Source organism: Cervus elaphus, chromosome 29 (genome assembly GCF_910594005.1).
Source record: "Cervus elaphus chromosome 29, mCerEla1.1, whole genome shotgun sequence".
NCBI lineage: Eukaryota > Metazoa > Chordata > Mammalia > Artiodactyla > Cervidae > Cervus > Cervus elaphus.
This window is the reverse complement of record NC_057843.1, coordinates 30,588,091-30,598,593: the sequence shown is the minus strand read 5'-3', so window position 1 is coordinate 30,598,593 and position 10,503 is coordinate 30,588,091.

Sequence of the window (10,503 nt, the reverse complement as noted above, 5' to 3'; positions counted from 1 at the left end):
CATTTACATGGTTGAATTCCTGACCCTTGCTGCTGTCAGCAGCCTGTCTTTGCTCCTAGAGTATGCCCACATTTCTTCTCATGCCTTCCACTGACATCCTCTAAACACTGGCTGGAGGGCTTCAGGTGGCTCAGTGGTAAAGAATCCGCCTGCCAACGAAGGAGATACAGGGTGAATCCCTAGTTTGGGAAGATTTCCTGGAGAAGGAAATGGCAACCCACTCCAGTATTCTTGCCTGGGAAATCCCATGGACAGAGCAGTCTGGAGGGCTACAGTCCACGGAGTGGACTTAGCGAATAAACAATACTGGCAGGATGAGTCCTTCCCACACTTCACATCTTTTTGACTCCTCCTCCTGACAGATTCCTCTGAGTCTAGCCAGAGAACTTTACTTTTAAGAGCTCATGTGATTAGAATGGGCCAACCCAGATAATATAGGATAATCTACCTGTTGTAAAACTCAAAACCTCACTTACATATGTAAATTCCCATTGCCATGCAATGTGACACATTCACAGGTTTCAGGGATTTGGCCAAGGCCATCTATGAAATGCAATTATCCAGCCTACCACATGCACCTTTGCAGATTCCGTTGGTTGCCTCCTTCTTTCTGTCTTTGTCAGTGGCCTTCCTATTCAGGCTGCCTTTCCCTGTTAGGACCAAAGTGAAACACCACCACACGGCCATTGATGTCAGGCTTCCTGTGTGACTACTGAGGGCCCATATGATGTAATTTGAAATGTGAGGAAGTGCAGTCCTCATAGGCAACATCTTTCTAGGGAAGTACATGCTGATCTACCTGCTAAGTGACTCCCTCAGTTTCTACCAGCCTCTTGGGAAGTGACAGCAGAATGGTAAAAGACCAAGTCACATTGCTTCATGTCTTTATTTGCTTCATATCCTTTTTAATTACATCCTTGCCACTCTGGGTTTCTACCTCCCAAATAAATTATTAGCTCTATAGTCTTTGCCTAAGTCTCTGCTTCCCAGAGGACATTGATGAGACTTTTTTAAAAAACATGTTCCCTGCAGAGAAGTGAACTCTAGTAAGGCAACATTTGACCAACTGACCAAAATTGACTGGAGGGACCTTGATAGAATACCGTGCTCCCAGAAATATAAAATTGAATTGATAACTACTAATCTCAGTCTCTGTTTACAGACAAAATTGAGGCGCTGCAGGTCATCATATGCACTATAAAGCAGAGAAGGTCAGCCTGCTAAGAGTGAAAAATAAATAAAATAGAGAGGCAGAGATCAGAAACCAGATCTGAGAGAAATGGACTGACTCACAAACAAAAGGAATGCTCACCTTTGTTCCTCATCAGTTTCCAGTTTCTCTTTTCAGGCCCTTAGGATGAGATGCACTTGTGTCCTCACAATGATTTCCTCCTCTTACATGGTAATAGTCTGAAATGTGGTTTTGCTATCTGTAACCAAAGAGCATTCCAGCTATTGTTACTATGTACTAGACCATCCCAAACCTTCATGGTATGAAATAGCCACCTTATGATGCTCAAAGATGCTGCAGGCCAGGCATTTGGACAGGGCACAGTGAGGACTGCTTACTTCTGCTTCACAATGCCTGTGACCCAGCTTGGAGAACTTGAAAGCTAGAAGTGATTCAACAGATGGAGGCAGGAATCATCTGCCAGTGTCACCCTCATGTGTCAAAGAAAGATGCCTGATGTTGGCTATGGCTGCAGAGACTGTTACCTGGAATGTGTAAACATAGACTTTTCATGCGTTCTCTCCATGTGGGCTAGTCGGGCTTCCTCACACCATGGCTAGAAGGTTACAAAAGAACAAGGAACCGCATTGCATTTTTATAAACTAACCTCAGGAGTCACATAATGTCAATTCTGCTGTATCCTAATGGCCAAACTAGTCACAGAGGTCAGCCCAGTTTTCAGGGGAGGGGATACAGACCCCCACCATTTCATAGAGGGAATGCCAAAGTCAAATTTAATAATTACATGTGCGGTGTGAAGCCTTGTCAGAGGTATATTAGAAAGTACAGTCTGACACAGGAAATGATCCTACAACAGTAGGTAGGTTGGAGTCAGAGTGTAGAGGTATTGGTGCCAAGGGAGAGAGGTTTGGAGTCCATCTGGCAGTCAACGAAAAGTGATTTTTTTAAGCAGGAAATAAGATAGGTCAGAAAGGAGAAGAAGGTGAAGATAGAAAGGATAAGAATTGCAGTCTCCTGAAGTTGTTCCATTTAATATAGCCAGAATTTTTACTATGTTCTGAAGGCAAGCCAGACTGACACTATCATCACCTGTATCAAAACCATTGGTCACTGGCTATGTATTTTACATATAGTAATTTATATGTTTCCATGATACTCTCCATCCCATTCTCTCCTTCCCTCACTGCATCTCCAATTAAAAAAAAAATTCTTCAAAAATATATATATATACAACTTTCATTTGTCAATGAAACCTCAATAAAGCTGGAAAAAGGCAAAAAAAAAAACAAAAAAACAAAAAACACCTCCTAGAGCTTTTGTGTTACTCTGCCAGTATTGCTTCATTTGACCCTGTATTTCACAGTAGGAGTGTGCAGAGTACCAGGTACCAGCAGGTACCAGGGCTTATGAAATCAGTTCAAGATTCATGTTGCTTTATTCTATTGGGAGGATGATTTTCATTGTTTATCATAGCACTGACTGCACACAAAGTGAGGACTACTTCCTCCCCCCATTTAAGCTTCACATTCAAGGGTTTCCACTCAGGAAATTTTTACTGAAGGGCAAAATTTTCAATATGTGACATTCTCTCTCTTTCATACACACACACTCTAACTGTAATTTCAGGTTTAGAATGAAAGCCTAAAAGTCAGTAAGGAAAGGCAGTAACATAAATCTTTAGTAAATTCTTACTCAAAGAAAATAGTACAAAATCCTTCAGCAGCAGCATTACCTTTTATTTTTCTTTTTGTCATAAAGGTATTTTTTTCTTATTACAAAAATATGCACCCTAACATCACCAACCTATAGCACTGAATCTAAAGACTTAAAAGAATCTTTAAAAGTAACATGAATTAAAGACACTATGTAGACTTTTTTCAGATCCAAAAATTTTCCTATTTCATCAATTTTGAAAACTGTTGACCCAGTTCTTTCAATTAACTAGACATTTCTCTGCTTATTTAAATTTCTGCATTGTATTTGTCCATTTTTTGCTTAATAGGAGGGTACAGAGATAAATTCACCCTTTTTTTTTTTTCAAGTGGCTTTCTTAAAATATCATGGGGAATGATTCTGGAATAAAACAAAGGTTAAATGTACCTCTGATTGTCCTATTCAATACTTACATAAAAAAAGACCTATTATTTCATGAAAAGTTATTGGTTAAATGAGCTACATGGAAGCAATATTTCATCTCTTAAAATAACTCTTCAGTTTTTAAAAGGGTTCCAGTTTTGCACTCAAAGTGTGCTCCATACTGGGGCAATCTGCCATTTCCATAGGACCTATTTGCACTGTCTCGGCTTCCTAAGCCAAGACAGTGCCACAGGCAATCAGGAGAACCATATGCCCTCTCTGTTTCACATGTTAAATATTGTCTTTCCTTCTGGGTTTTTTTTTTAAAAACTAATGTCTGAGACAGTAATTTCATGAAGACATTAAGTAAGAATCTACTGAACTTTTTTGTTTTCATTCAGCAAGATTTAACTAAGCTTACTGAAATCTGTTGGGTTGGCCAAAAAGTTTGGACTTTTTAGTACCATCTTACATAAAAACCCAAATGAACATTTTGGCCAAATCAATTATCAGATTGGCTATTGATACCATGCATGCTCCCTCTGCTATTAAATTTTTTGAAGGCTTGGCTAAAAAATCCCAAGTGTATGTGAAGTTAGTATATGTATGATCTTTACTAGCCCCATTAGAAGACATATGTTAGCAAGAATCAGAAAATTTAATTCATCTTGAGCAGACTGTGACATCTAATTTCATTAAATCACAAAGCAGGAAACTAAATTGTGAATAAGGATATCAGTATCTTCTCCTTTTATTAATATTGTTAAGAATCTATTTCACATGTAATATAAGAACCCACTTGCCAATGCAGGAGAGTAAGAGGGAGGAGATGTGGGTTTGATCCCTGGGTCAGGAAGATCCCCTGGAGGAGAGCATGGCAACCGACTCCAGTATTCTTGCCTGGAGAATCCCAAGGACAGAGGAGTCTGGTGGGTCACAGTCCTTGGGGTTGCATGATGTGGACATGACTGTAGTGACTTAGCATGCATACATGCAGATGGCTCCAGATTCTGTGGCCTTACTTGAGTTTTTCATTTATAATCCTTACAAGTGCTGTACTTTTGAGAATTTGTTTGCAATGAGAAAAAAACATAAAGGAGCCATTATTTGCAGCACAAAAACAGCATGACCTGTGGGGAAAGCGTAACTGGGCTCATCTAACTATTCTCCTTCCTTGCTGGGAAATCTGAAGCAAATTACATATTCTTGCTAAACCCCACTTTTCTCAGCTAAAACAAGTATATGATATAACAGGCCTCTCAAAATGGCTATTCTCTTTCTCTCTGCACATCCTGCTGGCCCAGCACCTGCCTCACTTACACAGGACTCACAGGACTTCCTACATACTTGCCCCAGGCCCTAGCTTTTGACTGTTCTGACCTTTAGATCAGAACCTGTTGGCTTATCAAAGGGATAGTGAGGGGTGTGCCCTTCTGCTGGTTTTCCTGGTAACCAATGAGTCAACTTGATGTAATCCCTCAATAACTGGTAACCTCTCCCTACCCCCGAGAATGAAGACTGCTGCCCTGTCCTGCCCCACCATCAACTGTACACAATGGGGTGTCATTCTAGGACCTCGCTTCAGACGTGTAAGCTCCCCCACTCATTAAACCACTGATTCTCTGTGTCTGATTCTGGGCTCTTTCACTGGTCTTGAAGCCAGGCAAGCACAGGGCTTGCAGGCCTGCAGGGTGCAGCCCAACACCTCCATGGCTCTTTGAAAAGTGTGTGTGAACTAAGTAAGACCCTCTCACTACCTGTAAGGTTCCTAGCATAGTGCTTGAATGCTAATAAGTATTCAATAAATGGTACCTGAGTTTGTGGGATTATGATTATGTTTACTAGGAAGAGATTTTATTCATTCATGGCAGAAAGCTTACGGATACCTACTTTTTAGGTGATGGGAGAGTCCCCTTATGGAGCTTACATTCCAAAGAGTGAGACAGAAAATAAAAAAACAAAACAAAGGCCTAACAACAACAAAAAAAGAAAATGAATAGATAAATAACAAAATGGCTTTTTCTGTCTTAGAAACGATGCCTGAGGCAGCAGTTAAACACCACAGTCTGTTCTCTGCTGCTGCTGCCTTCCTGACCTCAGCCACAGAACCACAGCTCTCCTCAACCTCAGGCCATGAGCTTACCCAGTTTTTCAATTTGCAATAAGACATCTCATATAAGCTGCGGAAATAAGTCACTCAGGCACTTGTTCGGGGGCAAAAACAGCAGAGGATTCTAAGGGCTCACGCACCAAGAGCGCAAAAGGATGAGCCACTGCGACAAGGCGTAAACCAGAAGCAGAAAAGCCATGTTGGCCAGCCTGCCAGAAATGTGAGACAGAGGTGTATGAACAACAGATGGGAATAAAGACTGGCAGCTCCTCGTGTCCTCAGATGTGTCTCTGTTCCTCTGGGTGTTTGCACCACTTCTTACAAACTGATTAACTAGAGGATGCAGATGTGGGAGAAACAGGAGGCTCTATTTTCTGTTCCAGTGAGCTCAAAAAGTGCAAACATAATGATTCAATTATCATTTGATTTCTGAGGTCAAAAATGTTCACTCATAATTTTCAAACTTGTATATTTTGCTGTGATACCTAGTGGCTACAAATAAATAACAACAAGGTTTAGCCCTGATTAAGAGTACACACAGGAGACAACTTGATTTTCCTCCCATTGCCATCTTCAGATGCGCTCCCCCTTCTCCATACGTCAAAGACACCACCTCTGTCTGTGAAACACTCATTCAGGTATTAAAATGCCCAGTCTGTTCAAATTTCATTCAAAGCAGACTGTGTCTGTACCTTCATTTTCCACCTGCTTTTATCCATAGAATGAAAGAAGTGCCACAGACATTCATACTGGGATAATTGGAGTGACTGGGTTCTTTAGCATCCCTAATATGGGCAGTGCACTCCCTGGCTTACCTGTTCAAATCCTTCCTCCCACTGGGGCTATCTCTCCTTACAGCTAAGGACCTGCAGACAGGGTCCTCTCTGTGGCTCAAACGCCCACAGCATCTTTGTCACATCTAATGTGGATCTACAGTTTACAACTTGGCCCTCTGTCTCCACACATGTCTATTTCATCCAGCTACCCCTTCCCTAGCTAAAAACAGACACCGATTTGTCACACTCCTAAATTCCTGGAGATACTGTCAGGTTCTTCTGAGAGAACCCTCACCAAGTTCTATCCAAGTGTCTTTACAGAGACTGGCCTGAGTGCTAAAGCTTACTCCTTCCCAGCTGTCAGGAAGAAGGCAGATTCTACTTTTTACTGGCACCACATTTCTACACTGCATTCTCTTAGAATTCCCTGATTTTGTCTTGAATGGGAGTAGGGGTCAGCCAAACCCCTTCCGTTCCCTAACCCTGCAAGCAGAAAAGTCAAAACTCTCGCTTCCCCTAAAGATACCTTTCAAGGGATCCGCCTCTTGGCGGATGGTACCGCCAAGACATGGTACCACTAGACATGGTATTCTAGACATGGTACCACTCACTGGACCAGTTCTTCTCTTGTTAATAAGTCCTGGATGTGAATATCTAGCAGCCAGCTCTTTTGAGAATATGGATAATTTACCACCTATTGTCTTAAATTTGAGGCTTAGCTGGAATTTCAAGATAGCAAGACAATTCCATTCCATATTCTATTATATATTTGTTGTTTAGTCGCTAAGTCGTATCTGACTCTATGCAATCCCATGGACTGTAGTCTGCCAGGCTCCTCTGTCCACAGTATTTCCCAGGCAAGAGTACTGGAGTGGCTTGCCATTTCCTTCTCCAGAGGATCTTCCTGACCCAGGGATGAATCCCACACCTTCTGCATTGCCAGGCAGATTCTTTACCACTGAGCCGCCAGGGAAGACCCTATTGTATATTACCAAGCTTATTTGCACTATGATCTACATTCAGATGCCAATCAAGATTTATAACTTTGGAACTTTAACATAGGAGCCCACAAGACTTATCAGATACTATCTTATCTTTAAAAAGGAATTTGTCTGAATAAAAGCCCGCTTACAGATCATCTTGGCAATGGGTTCCCATTTTCTTATGTTAATTCTTTATGTGTAATATAAGATTTTATGAGAGAGAGAGAAGCAGAGGCTCATGGGGAAAAAGTAGGAAAAGTCAAAGAAGAGAATGTTAATGAGCGAATCAGAATTTTTAGATGATCATTCTAGCCTCTTATTCTCAAATCTTCATGCCACTTGTTCCCCTAAAGAAAATAAAATAGCAGCTGATGTATGATGTTGCCCACTTTTCATGACATGGCCTGTATTTTTCAGTGGATGTGTACTTCAGGAGTATTTCGGGAAGAACATATGTGCATTTGTCCTGATGACAGCAGACATAATCTTCTCAGATGCTCTCTCATTCTATTCAGAGTATGGCAGGTTGTTCCCAGCTGAGCCTCAACTCCCTTGAAAATGCCTGGCTGACTGCTGACTGTTTGGGATGATGGCCTTCAGGCATTGTATTAGCAAAAGTTGATAAGCTAGGGGGTGGGGGGACCTTCTAAGATTTTGCCAGGTACCTGGAGATTTTCAAAATGCCTAAACTGAAGGATTAAAAAGCATCAGTGTCTCAGTGGCTAAGTTAGATCCCCATCAGAAAGGTTTGGATTTCTTAGAGGATTTTCCTAACCACTTTGCAATTTCCTTCAATCTGCTAACCTTGAATCAGACAACGTGTCTGCATTTAATGGTCCTTGAACAAACATATGCTCTACATTTGAGCTGGAAAGACTATAAATATTTTTTCCTTGTCTTGAGCCAAATATCTTTCCTACTGTGGATAACTACAGGGTATTTAAAACAACAACAAAAATGTTCATGTACTTAACTGTGAGATACGTCATGTTAAACTTTTACTGTTAATACAACAATGCTTCTGTACTTGTTTTATGAACTTGGCCTCAAAATAAGGGGAACAAAGTGTTAAACATGCATGAGCAATTGCATTTGTTTCCCTCAACAAGGAGTAATATTGACTACAGGACTTAAGAAACTATATATAATCCCATGTCTAAGAAGAAAAATCTCTACTTATGTAGAGGCCACGTTCAAATGACCCAAATGTCCTCAGACCCCATAAATCCTAAGATAAAATGAGTGAAAATTAGGTAATATTAAAAATCACTACCTACTTCTCACTACTCTTTGGCCTTTCCTGGCCTAACCATACAGCCTCAGTATACATGCCCCTCAACGTCCAGTGTCCTTTTTCCTCATAAGAACTTCCTTATTTTTTCACTGCAGGCTTTTTTCTCCAATGTAGCAAAATACAAGGTCACTGAGAATTCCCACAGTTTACATTTTACAGACTCAACCACACAGACAGACTAGACCAACAATCTCCTGAACCAAAGTGAAAAACCTAAAGGGACAGATGTATTGGTCTAATACAACCAATCCCTGGGTCAATTGACTGCAGCCAGTGGGGTGAGCCACGCTGGACATGGGCTGCTTTTGTTTCTGCAGCAGCCTGTGGAGAGTGAATAGCATCTCGATAACTTTAGAACATCTTTCCTAATGAAAAAATAACAGCTTAAGTTTTCATCCTTACATCCATTTACTTATTGTTTGCCAGACATTTTACTAGATTCCAGGGACATACCCATTAATAAGAAAGATAGCTCTTGTCCAGCAGAACTTGTTAAATGTTATGGTAGAGAATGATAAACAAGAAACAAAAATTCAGTAAAAGAGTAGCTATCATGAATACGAAAAAATCTTGTACCATGCGAAACAGTTTATATGCATTATCTCTTCTAATTTTAGTAAAACTAGAATCACTTGACAATGGAAGAAAACTGAGGCTTAATTTGTCAGTGTAACTTATTCCAAGTCACACAGCTAAGAAAGCACACACTGAAGATTCTGAGAGAGGTCTGCTTGACACCAAAATCTGTATCCATCTAAACGAAATCACACTGGTATTCTGATAGTAGAATCACACAGGAACACATTAAAAGTGACTTCCATAGTCAAGGCAAGTTCTGTAGAGGAACTGAAGTATACACTGGAAACTCAAGGATGAATATAATTTAGCTCACTAAAGAGGAAGTGGTGTATTTTAGATTAAAAAGAAAACATACAAGTAAAGAGACGGGAACGAGATGGTCATGGCTGAGGAAGAAAAAGACCTACGGTGCTGCTGACACAGAGTAAGGGAAAAGTTGTCAAAACAAAAGCTAGAGAATTCATCCACACCAGTGCATATAACAACAGTTCCTTCCTTTTTATTGCTGAGTAATATTCACTGTATGGATGTACCAAAATTTGTTAACTCTGCCCACTTATGGGCAATTTGACTATTTCCCACTTATAAATAAATCCACTATAAACATTTTCATGTTCATATATCACTTTATAAACATATCTTTTATTTTCCTTCTGCTAAACACCTAGAAATATCATGACTGGATAATAGGGTACTACACGCTTACATTTATTAAAAAACTGCCTAATTGTTTTCCAAAGTGCCTATACAATTTTATATTCCTTCCAGAAGTATAAGAGGGTTGAAATTCTTCCATATCTTCACTTATACTTGCCATGGGCAATCTTTTTAATTAGAAATTCTAATAGGTACAAGGTAATATCTCCCTATGGTTTAATCTGTGGTTCCCTAAAATATGGAACATCTTTCCAGGCTATTTGCCATCTATCTATTTTCTCTGATGAGGTATTTCTTAAAAATAATTTTCTTATTTTTTATTGGGTTATCTCACTATTTTTGAGTGTTTTTTAATTCTCTGTAATTCAAGTTATTTATTAGACATATGATTCACTAGCATTTCTCTTAGTTGTGACTTTTCATTCTCTTACCAGTATCTTTTAAAGAGCAGAAGTTCTTAATTTTGATAAAATCTAATTTATCTATGTTTACTTTTATGACTCACGCTTTTGATATCATATGTAAAAGTTCTTTGCCTAAACATGCAATCACAAATATTTTCTCTTGGTTTTTATTTTAGAAGTTTTACAGTTTTAGGTTTTATATTTTGGTCTAGGATCCATAACTTTGAATCAGATGTAAGTTAAAATAGCCAAAGTAAACTTGGAAAAAAGGAACAAAGTCAGAGTACTACCTCACTCCAAGAGTTATTATGTAGCCACAGTAATCAAGACTGTGACATTGGTCTAAACAGAGACATAAAGGAACAGAATAAAGAGTCCAGAAACAGACTCATTCACACATCATCAACTGATTTTCAACAAAGTTTCATAGAC